Raw genomic sequence first — 22512 nt, 5'->3', positions numbered from 1 at the left:
AAGCTTGGACTCTCACTTTGAGAGAGGAACAGAGATTAAGGATGTTTGAGAATAAGGTTCTTAGGAAAATATTTGGGGCTAAGAGGGATGAAGTTACAGGAGAATGGAGAAAGTTACACAACACAGAACTGCACGCATTGTATTCTTCACCTGACATAATTAGGAACATAAAATCCAGACGTTTGAGATGGGCAGCGCATGTAGCACGTATGGGCGAATCCAGAAATGCATATAGAGTGTTAGTTGGGAGGCCGGCGGGAAAAAGACCTTTCGGGAGGCCGAGACGTAGATGGGAAGATAATATTAAAATGGATTTGAGGGAGGTGGGATATGATGGTAGAGACTGGATTAATCTTGCTCAGGATAGAGATCAATGATGGGGTGTTATGTGAGGGCGGCACTGAACATCCGGGTTCCTTAAAAGCCTTTTGTAAGTAAGTAAGTAAGTAATTCCATGGCTCCTTATTTCTTAATGGTTCTGAGTTTAGACGGCCTTGAAATCGTGATCTTATAACCTCACCAAATTGAAATATTTAATGTAAATCTGTGCTATCGTAGAGAAAACATTGTATGATACACATTTGTAAAGTTATTCTTGTGACCCTCGTTTCGCAAACTTGACACTCGTGCCAAAAACAGAATCTATAGGAACTTGTATCATAAATAACTATTTTTGCCGGCTTAATTTTGAAACTTCGGGAGGTAAATAGTAAATAATAATGAACATTCAAGTAAAGACGTAGCACTAATAATATTAATAGTACACTTATTTTAACATTACATATTTAAAAGACTGTAGAGCAAGCATTCATCATAATTTAATGAGTGCACAAAGTTCTCCAAGCTGAGATATCGTTCATACAGGTGTAGATTGGAACTGTACAGCATGAAGGATGCAGGAATTTATGATCAGAAAATCGTCATAAAATAAGCAACACACATGGCACATAAATCAGGAGGCACAACAATGCCACTGCTTGCTCACGCGCCTTCCAGCTCTTCGCGTGTGGTGAGTTATGGGCTTCCCCTGACAAAACTGGCAACAGCTTGAGGATAACACCTACCGCAGATCGGTCTGTCTTCAGATTAAAAGAATACACTATCTGACAAAATAAGCAACAGTTTATGTAATACCAAGCTGGAGTCGCCGTCAACAGAACTGCATTAATCATTATAATCATCGTCAGCAGATTTGTGAACATCACAATTAATATCACCAGTGACCACCATCATTAGGTGCCATCATCAAACTCCAGACATTGATCTCACGATCGCACACAAACATATCGAAACAGCGTTCTAATATTATATATATATATATATATATATATATATATATATATATATATATATGAATCTGGGATTACAGAAGCAGCACATGTCATGAAATAGTAATATGCGTTACAAGAGCGGTATGTTGAAGTTTTCATGTCCGAGGAAAACTTTGAAAAAGCGAAACGTAGTTGAGCTTTTTTAATTTCCGAGAATTGAAACAAACATATTGCTCGTGTATCGTACATTATTTTGTGCGAAGATCGTTTATTACATACCTGAAAGAGGAATTTCTAATTAGTTGCAATGAAATCTCCATCTTGGTTTCTGTTCCATGACGGCAAATTTGCAAAACAAAAATATCTATCTTCAACATTGTTGCTTTAAAATATTTTCTGTGTTTACTATACTCCAGCAGGCCGTGATATACGTCTGTCTTCCCCCCTCCCCCAGTCCATAAATGCGAACTTAAAACAAACGGTAAGGTTATGTAATGATTTATTTTTCATTTTAAAATTTTAACAATATTATTTATATAACATATTGCAGTAATAACATCGGCATCTGGAATCTTGTTGATTTTTTCACAGCTTCCTTAATGTTACTTGCATCACGAATGCAGTAACTTTAGTGGAGTAGTAGACTTTACTTAATTTTTGCAAATATTTAAAAACAATAATTAACAGTGCAATTTAGGTGAAATTGCAGTGGTAAGTTTCCAATTTATAATTATTACTATATTGAACGTCTCTAAAAATGATATGTTAAAAGCCTAAAGCAGTAAAATCAATATGTCACTTAAGTGGTAAGAAGAGGAAAATTGTTGTGTGTGTTAGGTTGGGAATACTGAATGTGGAATTTTAGACTTTCCTCGGATTGGTATTGTGCGGAAACGAAGCAAATACGCACGATCTCGCACAAACTACATTTTTCAGTAGACACAAAAAAAAAGAAACGGTATTACTGATGGTAGACCACATCATTGGTTATAATACTGACTTCTTCAGACAAAAGCCTAGTAGATGTCGTTTTATACAAATTGATTGGAATATAATGAATTGTTAATGAAATAAATCAATATATATTCGCTTGACATGTGCTGTTTGTGCAAGGAATCAAAATTGTAGTATAATAATTTCAGTTCAACTAAAGTTTATTTGTCAGATTAGGGTTATAACAAATGCATAGGCATACTGTGTACTTAATACATAAGTTCAGCATATAAATAAACTTACTTTTATACAATAGGCCACTGAAGAATATTATTGTACAATTCTTGATATTCATGTTGTATGTAACGCATTAGTTTGCGTATATCGTCAAGCTTCTCTCTTTGGATTAGCACGATTTGTGTGGATATTCTATTGAAGAAGGTAAATATGATATTCTCCTTTGTACTTACAAACATTCTCATGGGGGCAGATAAAAAATTAATCTTTTCTCTTACATCACTTTAATAATGTCAAAAGAAGTGCTTACATAAATTCTGGCCACTCGAGGCAATTACGAGGGCCGTTAAAAATAAGTTTTCCTGAGGTCGTTTACAGAAAGAGAACAAAATTTCATGGGAAGTTTAATTGCAATATAAGCAATTGTTGAGTTATTTTTCAACATATTCCCCACTAGAATTGAGACATTTGTCATTTAATGGGATCAATTTTTGTGTCTTTGTGTCGTAGATGTCTGCCGTCTGGAATCGGAAAGAATGTGTCGGCACGTGTCTTTGACATGAGTTGTTTTTGCGAGCTTCCAGGATTTCATAGGTCACTAAATGTGAGACGACTTTACTGACATGTGGTTTCTGGATGGAATGATAGCCCTATATCAACAATTCATGAAACTCCAATAAACTCATTTCGCCACAAATAGTGACATGTGCTATTTCTGCAATCCCTGATTCATATATATATATATATATATATATATATATATATATATATATATATATACGATGAACCGTAAGTAATATTAATTTCAGGGGATTAATTACTCTTTGAGATAATACAAACAAAGTTCAATACAATTTTGCTCGTTTTTTCCTTCCCTTTCGAGATAATAGTAATATACGTTACAAGAGCGGTATGTTGACGTTTTCATGTTCGAGGAAAAGATTGAAAAAGCGAAACGTAGTTGAGCTTTTTTAATTTCCGAGAACATGAAAACAAACATACCGCTCATGTATCGTACATTATTTTGTGCGAAGATCGTTTATTACATACCTGAAACACGAATTTCTAATTAGCTGCAATGAAATCTCCATGTTGGTTCCTGTTTAATGACGGCAACTGCGGAAAACTAAAATATCTTTCTTCTACATTGTTGCTATAAAATGTTTTCTGTGTTTACTATACTCCAGCAGGCTGTGATATACGTCTGTCTTTTTTTTCCCCCAGTCTATAAATGCGAACTTAAAACAAACGGTAAGGTTATGTAATGATTTATTTTTCATTTCAATATTTAACAATATTATTTATATAACATATTGCAGTAATAACATCGGCATCTGGAATCTTGTTGATTTTTTCACGGCTTCCTTAATGTTACTTGTATCAGGAATGCAATAAGTCTCGTGGAGTAGTAGACTTTACTTCATTTTTGCAAATATTTAAAAACAATAATTAACAGTGCAATTTAGGTGAAATTGCAGTGGTAAGTTTCCAATTTATAATTATCACTATGTTAAACGTCTCTAAAAATCATATGTTAAAAGCCTAAAGCAGTAAAATGAATGTCGCGGTTAAGCGGTAAGAAGAGGGAAATTGTTATGTGTGTTACGATGGAATACTGAATGTGGTATTTCACACTTACCGCGTATTGGTTCTGTGCGGGAAACAAGCAAATACGCACGATCTCGCACAAAAACTGTTTTATATGAAACATTTCCCAGCGTGTTTTGGGAAAGCCATTGATTGAATTCCCTATATGCCCAGCCAATTTAAGACAGCAATGTATTATAATAGTAAATGATTGAAATAATTTTATTTTTGACCTTTAAATATACAGAAATTCGTTCCGAATAAACGTAACATTTTAAAATTCCCTTTCAGAACGGATAGATATATTTGCACATGACGCAGGATCCCTTAGTATTTAGTTGGAAAGTTCACAACCATCCCTCCCACGGTAAATAACAGAACCCTTTAATCTTCACTGAATGCAGGCGTGAAGCTTTTAAAGCCATGAATAGCCATTTGCACAACTATATACGACTAGGTCAGAGCTGCGTAAATCGCGGGTCTGTTAAATTGACATTCGACAATAATGACAAAGTAGACTATGTACTTACGCCAGGCAACAATGCTCCTCCAATCACGGGCGGCGAAACCTGCGAAAGAAAAAACGTCCAATTAATTCACACGAACGTCTATTGATAATAGAGTACACAACTACATAAAACTAGAATAATTCAGCCTACTGTAGTGAAAATAATTGGGGCCTCTTGTCGAACTAGCGACTCCGTTCAAGGCGGTGCACTGATTTTCAATGCCCCGTACTTCACTAAAGTCAATTTGCGCTTCTCCTCTGCTCCCGGATTTATTCTCACCAATTTCCATTTTGTGAACATCGTATAGTAAAATTCACGTAAGATGAGTTCCTAAAAGCTATTAGTCATCTTTCCACAGTAGTTGTCAACTCTTACCAGATGTATAGAAATAAGTACATTATAGTTGTGATTAACTGGAATAGAAAAAAGAAGAAGAAGGAAATAACTTGACACTTGTACATGGGTATTACCCACTGGCATTCCTAAAGAACTCCATAGCCTCATATCACTATACCGTTTTCTTTTTAGTCTTATATGGGCTGGATCTTGCGATGGATTAGTGACAATTACTCGAAGTAAAGGATTCATGTGGTTTAGGAAAGAGTTATACAGTCTGATGTAGCTTTGTATTAGGACCTCCATCACCTCAGGGATACAGAGGTCGTCATGCAAGTCCTTGTTGCACATATACCAAGGTGCACCAGACATCAATTTCAAACAGCGATTTTCTTCTAAAATTGTCAGTACAATGCAATTGATTTTTTTTTAGATATTTAACGACGTTATATCAACTACTAGGTTATTTAGCGTCAATGAGAATGGTGATAGCGAGATGGTATTTGGCGAGATGAAGCCGAGGATTCGCCATAAATTGTCTGGCATTCATCTCACAGTTGGAGAAAACCTCGGAAAAACCCAACCGGGTAATCAGTCCAAGCGGGGATCGAACCCGCGCCCGAGCGCAATTTCATACCGGCAGGCAAGCGCCTTAACCGACTGAGCTACGCCGGTGGCTAGCAATTGATATTACGTTCAAAATTCAAATAACACTACAGAGGTGTGAAAATTATTAGAATAATCTTAATTTTAAAGGTTTTTTAATAGTTCCTTCACAAATATTCATTGAATTGATGAATATTGGTATATAATATTACTATACTGATGTAGGATATATTTACTACTAACAATGCCGGAAAGCATTGTTGTACATTGGTATTTTTCTTATTTTACAATTGTTATGGGAATTCAGAAATTATTATATTATGTTGGCGGAATTGGAAACATCAAAAATTAATTAAGAAATGCTTTAAACAAATTGTTCTTTGCGTTTACATTGTTGTGAAGGTTCAAATGAACGTATACATCTGTTTTGTGCATATAATTTTTTATGTTTCCAATTCCGCCAACATAATATAATAATTTCTGAATTCCCATAACAATTGTAAAATAAGAAAAATACCAATGTACAACAATGCTTTCCAGCATTGTTAGTAGTAAATATGTCCTACATCAGTATAGTAATATATACCAATATTCATCAATTCAATTAATATTTGTGAAGGAACTATTAAAAAACCTTTAAAATTAAGATTATTCTAATAATTTTCACACCTCTGTAGCTAGTAACTTTCGCTTTACGAACGTTTCAGCTTTGGGGGGGGGGGGGGAACGATGCTGTCAAAATTATAGTTACAAAATAGCTGCAAGTTGTATTTGTCAGTATCTAAATTCGAAACATAGTTGGTAAAAGAAAATTTAACTTGACAATAATATTAGAAAATCACTATATTCTACTAACATATGTATGTAGTAATACGGGAAAAATGCTTAGGTTTCTTACTTAGGCTATAAACTAAGAATACACGGGCTATACTAGTAGGCCTAAGACTGCAGGGTCATCACACAACCTGCTAACCAGAGAGATTATGAAGTGACATGTTTCCACTCCTTTCCAACAGAGTTCTCCATAATCGTTATGTTTATTAAATCTTTGAGATCAGAGTAATGACGGCCTAACATAATTTTCCCTTTATTAACTGTTCATGAACAAAGCTTTCACACACGGGTAATCTATTATATAGAGTCAAGGGCTCCACTTCTTCGGGCAAGCTCGAACCCGCGTACCTTGGTGCAGAGGCAAGAACGGTAGACACGAGCCCATCGTTCACTATTAACTATCCATTGCCATCTTCACTGTGATTTTCTGCACAATATTTCTTAAACAGTTCTCCGCTTCTTTATGCTCGAACTGTTATTTTTCGATTAAAGCTTTTCTTTTGTTTCATCTCATTGTTTGATGTAGGCCACAAGGATTTAATTAGTTCCCTCAAGACTGTACAAACTTTGTGTTCAGAACTTTACATTTACAACTCAGGGGGACTCATATTGGTCTTATTTAACATTTCTGATTTTGTATCTTCTGCAGTAGGCCTATTACAATATTTATACACTGCTAAAACCACCAAAATTAGTAACTTTCCGTCTTTTATATTCCAACAATATGAAACTCACATTAAAAAGTTTTGAGCTCGACCTCCAGTTAAAGTCTACTGAACGAAGTATGTCGTAAGAGTCTGAAATCCTGAAGAATTTACAGTTGGCTTCCCTTCTTTTACGATACTGGACGAATCACTTCATTATCAATCTATTCCATCTCAAATCGACCGAAATATAGAGAAAATTGACCTTACAATTTTTAAATATAATGAAACTTTTTTTGTATGTAGAGAACTGTGATACAATGCTTTCTGCAAAGTTTGAGGCATAAGAACTTCATAATGTTTAAATTAAAAATATTTAAATTTATCGTATTTTCATAAAATTAGCAACTTAAAACTGTTGTAGCTCCGAAACCCTTTCACCCAATGATCAAAATCATGGTTTATTTTGATGCTGAGAAATTAAAGTTTATATTGACATATAAACAGATTTTCTTACTTTTTATGGAAATGGAGAAATTTAGATTTTTCCTCATTAAGACGCCTTTGCCAAGGAAAAAATATTTTAAAAATATATAGTTAGATTCCGCATTGAAAGTAGAAATAAACACATATTTTTTTACTGATGGTATGTTGATAAGAAAGTACTGAAAATATCAAATAATAGTACATTATGCAACATTATGCCTATAATGAAGGTAATTAAGAAGCGAGTTTCATAATTTTCATACGAGCTTCTTAATTACCATTATAGGCGAGTTTCATACGACTTTTTATGCTCGACCATATTTCTAACTTGATATTATTAATTTTCCTTGTATCTGACCTTGACCAATGTCCCGTATGTTGTGGTGCGCAGACGCGAAAGTATTGATTTTTTCCTAGGAACAGATGTTCACATTGACCTTGCTAGGCCATAAGAACCTACAGAGATAACATTGAAATTAAATTAGACATTGAAAAACGAGATGACAAATTGAATTTATTTGAATATTATTTACAATTAACGCTAATTATTATAGTAACAGAATATAACCTTCTGCGACAGTATTGGATTTCCAGCCTCCGTGACTTTTCGCTAATTCTCTTTCGATTGCATATCCGAGAATAATCGATACTTGCGGTTTTATAACGGTAGAAAGCTGACCTGTCATTGGCTGAACAGTTGTTACCTGAGTCGTCATTGGCTGAAAGACCTGACCTTTAATGAGTAGGTGTACTTTAATGACATGCATTAAAGGTCTGCTACCAGGTGTATAATTACTACAATTCGGCATGGTCGAGCATAAAGAAAACAGTAGTACGCGCGTGAAGTAACCAGCTGACTGTGAGGCGGGAGCTAACCGTGATAAGCAAGGCCAAGAGACATAAACACATGATGTGTCGTCAAGCAGTCATGGCTGGGCTAGCTTTAACACAGGTTTTCATAAACACAGGAGTAAAATGACGCCCAACGCTCGCTTATCTTCAGCTCTCGGCCAGTGCGTGCGGTACTGCGTCGTTGAAGTCCAGGCGTGTGAAAATAATCTATTTAATACCCTCGAAACTTATTGCCATACCACTAAGCAAACAATGCCGATTCCCTGTTAATAATGCAAGGTTTTTTTCTCAATATTTTTTTACAGTTTTACAAATTGGCAAAAAGCGTAAAAGTAAGTGAAATCAGATTATCTGTCTCTCTGTGTACAATAAAAATAAGGATTACTTCTTAACATAACCTACGAAATGTCAGCTTCAAAATGAGCTCCCGTTCAATGTTCTGCAGTAAATGGTTCCAGAGTTCTGAGCGCTGAAAGAGGCTTGTTTTTATAAAATACGCTAAATTTGTCGCTCAACAATACGAAAACCGTTTGACTTTCGATAGTATATTTTTGAAAATGCACTAAATTTGTCGCTCAACAATACGAAAACCGTTTGACTTTCGATAGTATATTTTTGAAAATGCACTCTCCTCAGCACCTTGTATAAACAGGTAAAAATTTAGAGTATAAAAAATGCGAGGTTTTTTACTGATCGATTTCATATGGAATAGCCCACACACACTTCCTGTGCGACAGCCACCCAACACTCACTTGGCTTCCTGATATTTTAGAAGTAACTAGAGTAATTTGTAGGCTCCGTATTCCAGCTACCTAAAGACTGAAGTTAAAGACACATTGAGTATATAGTACGCCGAACATAGGTAATGCAAGGATAACGATATAAACAAACAGGTCGTCGCTGCGTGTTCGTGAAGTACAGTCAACTCCCGACATTCTGAAGCTATACTATAATCCGTCCCACGAATCCGTAGAGTAGAAAGACGAAACAAGATCTCTGCGCGAGTGGTATGTGGAAGGGCTAGGGCCAATGATCGTTCTGGGGGGAGGAGTTGGTTGAGCGAAACTAGCAATCGCTTGCAGGGATTGGATCATGTCTATCTGAACTCTACTCTACCTTCTACCACGAGCATCTTACCTGTTAGCGGCCTCGAGCTGATGCTGCCCGCAATATACTCCGGCACAGATAGACTCCGCCCCCATATGCGTGAAGTTATTCTACAGATTCCTGGGACGGACCATAGTATACTCCGGGTCAGCTTACTTCAAACCCTAAGGGTGAAACCTACCCATTTTCCCCCATTACTACATATGCTAGTGGATTGTGGTGATTTTCAAGTTTGCAGGTTGAATTTTCTTTTGCCAACTTCGTTTCGAATTTCGATACTGACAAATACTACACATGGCAGTGATTTTGTAACTAGTATGTTGGCAGCTGAGACAAATATCGACAATATTTTAGTTAGTATTGGTGTGCCATGAAATTAAAATTGTACTAGATTTCTGAGCTAGTGAAATTTGAACATACTAATTATTAATTAATAGCAGTATTAATATTAATACATAATAGTTATTTTATGTGTTGCGTTGTGGTTACAATTCAAGACTATAGTCAGGTAAGTTTTCGGAGTTAGTACTAATAATTTCATGTGGTCAAACAAAACACGTTTTTAGGTTAGGTCCCGTGAGTCAAATGTTTAATCAAACCAATGAAATTCGTATTGCCAGACAAAATGCTTGACATGTGGTCCCTTTATCCGTATAGTTTGCCTATGAAAAATATGTTAAAAATTACTGGATTATTTAGAATAACCTTCCAACATAAAGTACGGTAAGTAAATAAGTCATTTAGTCCGTAGGATCGTGTGATATCTCGTAACAGCTGGCAACACTGACAAGACGGCAATATTTGCTGTTTAGGAACTGTTCTTATGTGACCCTCATTATAACACGTGCTTGAGCCGTGGTATTCATTTTCGTCGTGATCTCTGCAATGAATAAAACGCACATTCGTAAGTTACGGAACTTGAACATATGCGGATGTTACTTGAAATGATTTTATATTGCAAGAATTTTTTTTCAGTAGCACATGACGTTATTGGTGCATGATATAGTATAAGATAAGCCAACTGCCTGATATTTTTTCATGTTTCATTAGGATACTGTATGTCGCTCATCACTGAAAACCCACTAATTTTCTATGTACTTTTCTAGAAATTCCCTAAAATGTAGATTATTTAATTTATTAATTGGGATGTTGGCACTAAACATCATGGTAGGCTACACAATTACATGCTAAATGTCGAGTTAGTATAATAATAAAAATAATGTATGTATTTATTTACACTGCAAGTGGGCAAGCACCCGGTGACAGTGGTATATACAATATAAACAATACACAATACAATTATACACAATCATTACAATTAATAATAATACACAAAATAACCTAATTTATAAATGAACCAAATTTTTCATTACAACCTACATATGCATAGGTCATACATAAGTTTCACATTGGTACTGATAATAATCTTTCACTTTACTCTCATCTCACTCACTGTAGTGCCACTATGACACATTTCACTGAAACTTTAGAACACATTTCACTGACACTATAGAACACATTTCATTGACACTATAGAATACATTTCATTGACACTATAAATAATCACTGATCGGAATTATTCACTGCACTGTAAAACCATAACTTCACTGACTCACCTCGCTTCACTGATACAACAGTTCAAATAAGACAAATAATTACACCCTTATGCAAACTTATAAAACAGAACTACATTTAAGCTAAACATTTCTAGTCTAAGACCCTCTTACTCGCTATTTCTAAATAATTTACAATTCAAATCAAGGTAATAACTCGTCAGGCTAAATAAATACATGTCACCTTAAAAAATAAATGTCACCTTAATTTTAATTTACACTTCATACACAACTTTTTAAGTTATTCTTGAATCTCCTTAAGGAAGGACAGCCCTCAAAGACCGCTGCAGGTAGGTCATTCCAATCATTTATAGTTCTATTTAAGAATGAGAATTTACCTACATCCGTTTTCTGTTTCCTACATTTGATTTTAAAATCATGATCATTCCTATCATAGTACGCTGGCTTCTCTATCCGAGCCGTTATGTCTACCCATGCTTTCTGACCTAGATAATAATAATAATAATAATAATAATAATAATAATAATAATAATAATAATGAGAACAAAACACTATAGAGGAGCGAACGAACCTCAATTATTCTCTCATTACTTAACGGCTCCCTGAATCAGAGCTTCCTTAAGCTGCCTGCGCTGCCAGCGCCGTCATTTGTTTCGCAGCCTCTGCTATTTGTCACAAGGCATGTGGTCGTTCTGTTGTAACACGTGAGCTGGATTGCTTGCACCTACATGGTTAGGCCTCCCTGAGTTAGAACAGGAGCGAAGGTTTGCCTAGACAGCAGGCGTGTTTCCTTAAAAAAAAACTTTGGAAAGCCACCACGATGACTGGGGTAGGTAAGAGGGAGGAGGAGGCAGCTTACGTCACGTGAAACAACTGCCGTTCTCGCTCACTGAAGTGAAATGAGAATTTCTAGACCATCTGCCATAGACTCCCACCTTATCTGCTCTTAGAGTAAACTGTACAAAACATATTGCACATATTTCATACACGTTATGGCGGCCTCAAAAGGTATTCCGTGAGACACATGGCTCGTGCAATATTGCTTACAGACAATGGGTGCATCTGTAACATTGTACATGTCCACTCAACACTGGCACATTTCTGTTACAGCATATAACACTGGATACGAGAGTTACGGGTTCAAACCCATCGCAGAAGATAAAATATTATGGATTTCAGTCCACAGAATGGATTCACTGAGAGGGAACAAAACAGGGATTCGAGAGAGATAAACTTTTAAGGGACGATATCACTATATATTATAGTCTGGATCAGGTTACTTAATACCCTAAGGGTGAAACCTAACCATTTTTCCCCTATTACTACATATGCTAGTGGATTATAGTAATTTTCTAGCTCTCAGGTTGAATTTTCTTTCACCAACTTTGTTTCGAATTTCGGGTACTGACAAATACTACAACTGGCAGTTATTTTCTAACTGTTATGTTGGCAGCAATGATTTCGGTTTACAGTAAAGCAAACTGATGAAAATGCAAGTAAGTAAATACATTTTTAGGTTAGGTCTCATGAATCGTAAACTCTTTAGTGAAAGGAATAAATTTCATGTTGCCTGACAAAATAAATTATAATATTAGATCATACTAATCCTAATTACCAACATAATATGCGAGAAGTCCAGGAGGAAAATATACTATTTCATAAATAAATTATTGAACCATTCAGGAAATACCTCGCAACATAAAGATGAGATGTGGTAAGTAAGCAAGACATTGTTATTGTTAACACTATATTATTATTATTATTATTATTATTATTATTATTATTATTATTATTATTATTATTATTATTATTATTATTTCAGTACGTAGCATTGTGATTTTACCCTCTTTGGTGATATCTGATATTAGTTGGCAATACTGAAGAGATAGCCAAATTAGACGTGATCCTCACTATAGCATGGATCCCTTTGCAAGAGAAGGACGTACAGGGATGGGAAAGAAATTAATTTTTATGGGACCGTAAAAGTAAATATAGAGAGAAATAAACAAAAGAGATACCAGAGAGATTAATTTTTATGGGACGTAGAAGTCCATAGCATGGATTCGCTGGGAAGACGGGAATACGAGAGAGATGAACTTTCATGGCAAGGTTAAAAGTAAGTATGGATTCTTTCACAAAGGAAGTAAACGATCACCTCACGCTAATTATTATGACTATTACAGTTTTACTACGTCATACTACTTTTGACAAATAAAACGGTAAGAAAGGACGTGTTTCAACCAATCATGCTATATATCGCTATAATTGTATCACTTTCCTAGCATGCTTGTTTCTATCATTTCCCTAGCATTTGCTTGTTTTTATCACTTCCATAGTATGCATGTTTCCATCACTTCCCGAGCATTTGCTTGTTTTTATCACTTCCCAAGCATTTGTTTCTTTGTTTGCAACCATTTGAAACCGCAAATTCTTTACGGTACTATGACACATGCCTTGCGATCGTCATTTTTTCCCGCATAGATAGTCGAATGAAAATAGCGGCTCCGTTCAAACATTTTGGTGAAGCTAACATTAGTGAAGTAGAATTTTAGTAAGTCAATTAATACTTACTTACTTACTAGCTTTTAAGGAACCAGGAGGTTCATTGCCGCCCTCAGATAAGCCCGCCATCGGTCCCTATCCTGAGCAAGATTAATCCAGTCTCTATCATCAAATCCCACCTCCCTCAAATCCATTTTAATATTATCTTCCCATCTACGTCTCGGCCTCCCTAAAGGTCTTTTTCCATCCGGCCTCCCAACTAACACCCTATATGCATTTCTGGATTCGCCCATACGTGCTACATCCCCTGCCCATCTCAAACGTCTGGATTTAATGTTCCTAATTATGTCAGGTGAAGAATATAATGCGTGCAGTTCTGCGTTGTGTAACTTTCTCCATTCTCCTGTAACTTCATCCCTCTTAGCCCCAAATATTTTCCTAAGCACCTTATTCTCAAACACCCTTAACTTATGTTCCTGTCTCAAAGTGAGAGTCCAAGTTTCACAACCATAAAGAACAACCGGTAATAGGCCTGTAACTGTTTTATAAATAGTAAGTCAATTAATATTTTATTGTATTAGAGTACTTTATTCTTCTAATCTTTATATACTTTCTTCTAATCGTGTAACAGTCAATTAAATCCTACTCGAGTTTTGATTTTCTCTAGTGTTGTTAACGTAAGTCTTAACCAGAGACGTACGCAGAACTTTTTCCAGGGGGGGTCTGGCCTTAGCTCTGCCAGATAAAATAAATAAATAATTATTAAATTATTATTATTCTTAAAATTGTTTACAATATTTACATTATCGGTATTTTAAATTTTGTTAATAATAATAATAATAATAATAATAATAATAATAATAATAATAATTATTATTATTATTATTATGTCAGGATATATTTATTACAGTAGCTCTCATAGAACATATACAAGAATATCCTTATACAATCTTCAAACTGTTATTTTGTCACAGATATCCAATTTTTAACAAATTTCAACTTATGTATAATTGTGAATAATAAAGAATTCTTGTATCATTCTCACACTTACACAATAATCATATAGTCAACAGTCATTTGTATATGATAGGTAGGCGGTAGCTCTCTCTATAATAAAGACAGTATTGCTATAATTCGACCGTACCGCTGCACAAAGCACAGGGTTTATATTGGAGGAGGGGTAGGAGGACTATGCTTTATATCGATGTAGATTTTGTTACTCTGAGAGTAAAAAATTAGACAAGGAAAAACGATTATGGATTAAAAAACACTCAAATCTAAATATGTGATTTTTTTTTAATTCAAGGGGAGGGGGGTTCAAACCCGGTAACCCTCCCTTGCGTACGCCCCTGGTCTTAACAATACTATAATTATTCTCGTATATTAGAATTTCATCAATTTAAATAGTTGAAACTCAGATCCATGTTCATAGGAACTACACTCACAGCAGCAAGCAAAGGAATCGTCTGCTAAAAGTAACGCTTGTCAGTCATGAATCACTCTGTATAGTCCTCCTACAACTTCGGTTCTTCCTTCCCACTCATTTCACCATTACTCCTTTGCGTTGCTGCCGTCAGCTCATCACTGAGGAAGGCAACTCCCTCGTAAAGAATCTGTGCGTGCGTGCACGGGCCCTATGGAGCGGTTTATTGACTGAGAGGTATCTGCACATCTGCTCAACTTGTAGCTCTGATATTCACCACGCCGAGCATGCAAAGCTGCTGCAAGAAGGTACAGGGTGAACTTCACAAAGTGGCAATGTGAAATGGACGATAATGCAGCGATAGATGGCTCTGATTGGCTGAAATTTAACTGATTCTTACATTCCACTGGTGAACTGAATAAAAGAGTCACTCAAACGTTCATCAACATCATTATGCATCACCATCAGCATCATTTTATACTTCACTAGTGTTGCCAACACGGTGATTTACCTACTAAATCTAGTTTTTTTGGTCCTCTGTCAGTGGCTAAAAGTCATTACACGGTGGGCAGTGGGAAATCTAGTTTATTTTAATGTCAGTGGAAATTTTTTATTGATTTTGCAATAATTTCCAAATACATCTATAAGGCAGATTGCATATAAAACAGACTCTTTTGATGATGGTCATTATCATTTCAAAACACTTTTCTTGCAATACTAGATATCTATGAATGTGCTCTGCAGTTAACAGCATAACAACCCAATGGCTGGAACTGAAAACAGAACAAAGTCTTAATACTCAAAATGAGAAATTCATTCGATGACGCGCGTTTCTTTCGTTGTTCTCCATCAAGCAACTGTTGAAGAGATTTTATGAATGTATGGGAAAAATGTTACTAGACTATATTTCCATTATATTCTACAATAAATCAAGGTTATCTTAATTCAACACAGCCCAACTTAATGAAACGAAAAAATTTCAGCGGAGTATGCCATTACGAAAGTTCAGGATAACAGAGAGGGTTTGGAATTGAAGGGGTTACATCAGCAGCTTGTCTATGCGGATGACGTGAATATGTTACAAGAAAATCCACAACCGATTAGGGAAAACACGGGAATTTTACTTGTAGCAAGTAAAGAGATAGGTTTGGAAGTAAATACCGAAAAGACAAAGTATATGATTATGTCTCGTGACGAGAATATTGTACGAAATGGAAATATAAAAATTGGAAATTTATTTTTTTGAAGAGGTGGAGAAGTTCAAATATCTTGGAGCAACAGTAACAAATATAAATGATACTCGGGAGGAAATTAAACACAGAATAAATATGGGAAATGCCTGTTATTATTCGGTTGATAAGCTTTTATCATCCAGTCTACTGTCGAAAAATCTGTATGGTTGTGAAACTTGGACTCTCACTTTGAGAGAGGAACAAAGGTTAAGGGTGTTTGACAATAAGGTGCTTCGGAAAATATTTGGGGCTAAGAGGGATGAAGTTACAGGAGAATGGAGAAAGTTACACAACACAGAACTGCACGCATTATATTCTTCACCTGACATAATTAGGAACATTAAATCCAGACGTTTGAGATGGGGAGGGCATGTAGCACGTATGGGCGAATCCAGAAATGCATATAGAGTGTTAGTTGGGAGGCCGGAGGGAAAACGACCTTTAGGGAGGCCGAGACGTAGATGGGAAGATAATATTAAAATGGATTTGAGGGAGGTGGGATATGATGATAGAGAATGGATAAATCTTGCTCAGGATAGGGGCCAATGGCGGGCTTATGTGAGGACGGCAATGAACCTCCGGGTTCCTTAAAAGCCAGTAAGTATTACTACTGATTTTTGGGGTAGGCCCTAAACTTTTCCAGTACGAAGAGGCATCAAACAAAAACCCGTTAAAAGAATTACCGAGTTCGCGCTATTAATGTTAGGATCTATGTCTTTATGTCTTGCTCGGTGAAATTCAGAAGTGGATTCAAAGTATTATCATTAAACCAAAATTAGAAATAGGATTGGAATTTCAGTCAGTTTTGAAATTAGGGTTGCATTAAGACGGAGTGGTAGGCTATATGTAGTTATAATTTTTAATAATTATTTATACAATTATATCTTATCTGTGCATTATTTAACAACGAAGTGCAAAAAAATCTATAGCAACAAAAATCTGGTGGGTTTTGTGACATATTTGGTGAGATTTTGTAAGCGTGTAGTGGCTTTTCGCAAAATTGGATTGGCAACACTGTACTTGTTTCACTGACTCATCACAAGGGACTGGATTTTTATGTAATATCAAGGTGTGAAATATGTACATATTTATGCAAGAAAAATAAGCTGAATATGTACCAAAATATGTAATATCATGAAAATATTTAATATCAATATGTGGAAGGTATAGGATAGGTAAGACTCTCCAGTTGTGATTTCATAGAACACCCGAATTTTTACCGCATACTTGACACATTGCAATTTTTCCATCTGTAGTGAAACCTTCCTCCATCGCAATCCATGATTTTATTTTTGTCGTTAGGGTTGAAGATACAGGGGTCATTTTAGTTAGTTAAAAGCAGTAGATAAACTCAATTGCATTTTATACTGTAAGTACTGAAACTAGAGAACTGAGTGAAATGAATGACACAACAGTACTGCAAGCATTGTTTCGCTTTACAGGATTAGGAGAAAATAAGAGGAGATGTGGGATACGATAAAATAACTTTGATACGATAAAAGAACTTAAATGGGAAACTTTGGAAAACAGACGTAGGAAAACTAGAATAACATCATTGTATAGAGTACATCTAGGTCAGAAAGCATGGGTAGACATAACGGCTCGGTTAGAAAAGCCAACGTACTATGGTAGGAACGATCATGATTTTAAAATCAAATGTAGGAAACAGAAAACGGATGTAGGTAAATTCTCATTTTTAAATAGACCTATAAATGATTGGAATGACCTATCTGCAGCGGTCTTTGAGGGCTGTCCTTCCTTAAGGAGATTCAAGAATAACTTAAAAAGTTGTGCATAAAGTGCAAATTAAAATTAAGGTGACATTTAGCATTTTTTAAGGTGACACGTATTTATCTAGCCTGACGAGTTACTCCCTTGGTTTGAATTGTAAATTATTTAAAAATAGCGTGTAAGAGGGTCTTAGACTAGAAATGTTTAGCTTAAATGTAGTTCTGTTTATAAGTATGCATAAGAATGCAATTATTTGACTTATTTGAACTGTTGTATCAGTGAAGCCAGGTGAGTCAGTGAAGTTATGGTTTTACAGTGCAGTGAATAGTTCCGATCAGTGATAATTTATAGCGTCAGTGAAATGTGTGCTAAAGTGTCAGTGAAATGTGTTCTATAGTGTCAGTGAAATGTGTGCTAAAGTGTCAGTGAAATGTGTTCTATAGTGTCAGTGAAATGTGTGCTAAAGTGTCAGTGAAATGTGTTCTATAGTGTCAGTGAAATGTGTGCTAAAGTGTCAGTGAAATGCGTCATAGTGCCACTACAGTGAGTGAGATGAGAGTAAAGTGAAAGACTATTGAAACTTATGTAGGGCCTATACATACGTTGTATTGTAAAATTAGGTATTTTATTTATGTTTTATTATTAATTGTAATTATTGTGTTAAATTGTATTGCGTATTCTTAGTGTATTGTGTATATAATTGTATTGTTTATTGTAGGATTGTATTCTGTATTGTAAATTTTATTGTGTATTGTTTATCATTTTATTGTGTATTGTTTATCATTTTATTATGTATTGTTTATATTGTGTATACCACTGCCACCGGGTGCTTGCCCACTTGCAGTGTAAATACATACATACATACATACATACATACATACATACATACATACATACATGCATGCATTTTAGCTGCTCCCTGTAAGAAACGAAGTACCTACTAAAACCTCAAACTATAGGCATTTACAAACTGTTTTTTGCCTGGAACTAAGGACGTTGTGTTTCGTGCCGAAATATATCTTTTCTTGGGTAGGTAAAAAGGGTTTTTAAATCTGTGTATTTCAAAATGTAAACTTCCCTAACAAGTTCCCCCCCCCCCTTTTAGAGAAGTAAAAATGAATAAACCCCCTAAATATGTACATTTATGTAATACCAAGCCATAATATGTAATGTGGAGTAAATATGTAAAAATACGTAGTTTCAAATTTGATTATATTAATGGTAATTACAAGATTCGTAAAGATTTGTTATTTATATACGGTTAGGTTGAAAGGAATATAATATGCAATTACATAAAAATCCGGTCCCTACTCATCACATACAAATCCTCTTCTTCATGACATTTATCACATCCAGCACAAATTTAATTTCCTTTATGTACTAAACATTATGTTCTTAACTTCTCCCCGTCCTCCTCTTACAGTTCTTTTTTATTTTTACCATCACTTTTCGTTACCTGACCATTCATTACCACAAACTCAAGCTTACTTATCGCATCCATTAATGTCAATTTTCCAAAGCATCTAAACTATTCCGTTAGTCCACAGCTTTTCAATCAAGGAGACTGGAGCTCGATGCAGGTCTTGGGTAGTGCCTCTAGTCGCTAACTAGGGAATGCTGGATCTTAACTTCGCAACCACGGAGGAGCAAGTCTTGCCCAGCTGTACAGTGAGGCTTCCGAAATACAATTCGTACTGGGAAACCATGCAAAGTAATGCTAATCACCGGTCTCTGGTATCGAATTCCGGACACTGCGGATACGAAGCCATAATTACATCCGGGCCACATTAGCAGGTGAACAGAACAATGCGCAGGGATCCACCTGCCCCCCTCCCTCCGTGTGGGGTGCAGAGATCCACACGCTCCCAGATTTCCAATTTAGAGCAGCCCTAAGTAGCGGCAAATTGCAGGACTGCATCAGCGCGTGCCGGCCTTCGTGAACAGCGAGAACGGGGCACAGAGAGCCGATCGTCGTGAACATTACGGGTTATGGGTACATTATCGTACGCAGGATTTTGTCAAAGAGAGGAGTGATTATTAAAATTGTTTATAATTTACATTATCGGTATTTTAAATTTTATGTATTATTATTATTATTATTATTATTATTATCCTACTTACTTACTGCTATTAAGGAACCCGGAGGTTCATTGCCGCCCTCACATAAGCCCGCCATTGGTCCCTAACCTGAGCAAGATTAATCCACTCTCTATCATCATATCCCACCTTCCTCAAATCCATTTTAATATCTTCCCATCTACGTCTCGGCCTCCCCAAAGATCTTTTTCCCTCATGCCTCCCAACTAACACTCTATATACATTTCTGGATTCGCCCATACTTGCTACATGCCCTGCCCATCTCAAACGTCTAGATTTAATGTTCTTAATTATGTCAGGTGAAGAATACAATGCGTGCAGTTATTATTATTATTATTATTATTATTATTATTACGGTATATTTATTAATATTAATATATTATTGTTATTGTTATTATTATTATGTTACGGTATATTTATTAATATTATACTATGTTCTAACAGAACATATTCATGAATATTCTTATAAAATCTTTGAAATGTAATTTTTTCGCACACATTGAATTTTTTTTTATTTTAACTTCTCTTTAATTTTGTACATAAACAATTGTGTCATTATTACACTTACACATTAACCATACATATATACATAAATACATAGTTATATGTATATGATAGATAGGCGGTAAGTCTTTCTATAATATTATTATTTCTGCAGTGCTCAGGAAACGTGACACAAGTCAGTTTCCACAAACCTTTTTTTGATAATTTATTGACAACTTACGGAATATCTGCTCGCTTGGAAAAAATATAGAAGTATTTCTCCCATTACAATAATTCATACAGAAAAAAATCAAATCGACATAAACCAGTGTAAGTTGTCAATAAATTATCAAAAACGGTTTGTGGAAACTGACTTACGTCACTTTTCCCAAGCACTGCAGATTTATTCTTAGCTAGTAGGTAAGCAAAGTGAGTACAAATTCAAAGTACACAACAAAAATGTTTCTAGCCACTGCTGTAAGAGCCAGGTTCGTGTACAGTGTGATTTGAGTCAATAATATAACATAACATTTACAAAGGCATTTTACTAACGAATAAATACACAAACTTAATTCAGACCGACAAATAACACAGAAGAGAAAAAATAGAAAATACACATTTAATATAAATTGACATTCAGAATCCAATGATATTAAATAAAAACATAAATATTCTCCACAGAAATAAAAATATAAAATACACACATTTGTTAATATTATATACCATGAATAATTTTATAAACTTCTTTTTTAGCGGTCCAATTGAGTTAGGTACTGTTTGGAAAAGTTGGAACAGGCATCACGTTAATTATTATGATGATGATGATGATGATGATGATGAGGAGGAGGAGGAGGAGGAGGACGAGGAAGAGGAGGAATATGTATGTGTATCCAATGCCTACCCACTTCACTTGCGTGATTCGGGTTCCGCATATTGCGGATAGATGGCAGAACTGTGACCCATTTTCTAGTTGTACACCACTTCGGCGGGTGACACTGTACATTATGTGTATCTGTGGAGAGTTATGTCGTGTACTAGGGTGAGTGTACGTGTAAGTATTCATGTAAGTGTAGTGTCTGGAATGAGTGATGATGATGAAGATGAGGAAGGGAGAAGGGGAAACCCGGTGCCGGCACGTAGCCTACTCCTGTCGAATAGTACCAAGGAGGCCGCCAGGACGGACGAATCGCTATCACCACTGCGGAGAGATTTGGAATTTAACACAGGCATATTGGTGGACAATTTAGTGATTAGACGTTGTGCACCGCCATCTCTCCTAGTCCCGACGTAGAAATTTTACATGAAAATTTCTGACCCCGCCGGGAATCGAACCCGGGCCGGCTAGTCTGAAGGCAAACACAAAGCTAACTCGGCGGACGGAAGAGGAATACGGGAAAATAGTATTCCGAGAAAATGCTGGAACAGATTGGTATAATCTTGACTCGTTATAATGGTGGCTGAGTGAGATGCATTCACCCCTGAGCAGAGTTTCGTCCAAATCCTTGAAAAGCATTGCACAGCGGGCTGTAAACTGTCGCAATGAATTACACTGAGGGAGCCACTCGCAAGGATTCACGGCTTCAAGAGCCGGCGCCGTGCCTGCCCGATAAATCAGCTGGTGTTAATTTGTTCAGCATTTATTTTAAGAAAGAAAAAAAAACGAAACAAAACAAATGAGCGCAATCCACTCAGAGAATGGGATGGAGGATGAATTGCCTTGATCGCAGCATTCAAGTGCGTCCATCTTCCCCGGGTCTGCAGGCCGCGGTGAGCCTTGACCCAAATCGAAGTCTGGACTTTACAATGCTCAACACTAGACAGTCTACCGCTGTACAGTAACGGTTAGTAAGTCTGACCGTGATCAAGCGGGCCCGGCTCAAATCCTGGTTGGTACAAGTTACCTGGTTGAGTTTTTTTTGGAGGGTGGGAGTTCCCTTAACCCATTAAGAACAAATGCTGCGTAACTCTCAGCGCTGGACCCTGGACTCATGTCGCTGGCATTATCACTCTCATATTCATGTGCTAGATAACCATAACAGTTAATAAAGCATCGTATAATAACCAATTA

General features: G+C 36.0%; 1 protein-coding gene across 2 annotated transcripts in view; it reads right to left on the bottom strand.

The window, feature by feature from the left end:
- Positions 1-22512, bottom strand: part of LOC138714672 (ankyrin repeat domain-containing protein 50) — a 771534-nt gene that overhangs the window by 237486 nt on the left and 511536 nt on the right. For both annotated transcript variants that reach the window (XR_011336058.1, XM_069846733.1), the window contains exon 4: positions 4559-4597. The gene's annotated coding sequence lies outside the window, so the exon portion shown is untranslated. The remainder of the gene's footprint in view (positions 1-4558; positions 4598-22512) is intronic.

The sequence above is a fragment of the Periplaneta americana genome, chromosome 15 (genome assembly GCF_040183065.1).
Source record: "Periplaneta americana isolate PAMFEO1 chromosome 15, P.americana_PAMFEO1_priV1, whole genome shotgun sequence".
Taxonomy (NCBI): Eukaryota; Metazoa; Arthropoda; class Insecta; order Blattodea; family Blattidae; genus Periplaneta; species Periplaneta americana.
Note: the sequence above shows the minus strand (reverse complement) of the source record. Positions and strands in the feature narration are given on the sequence as shown.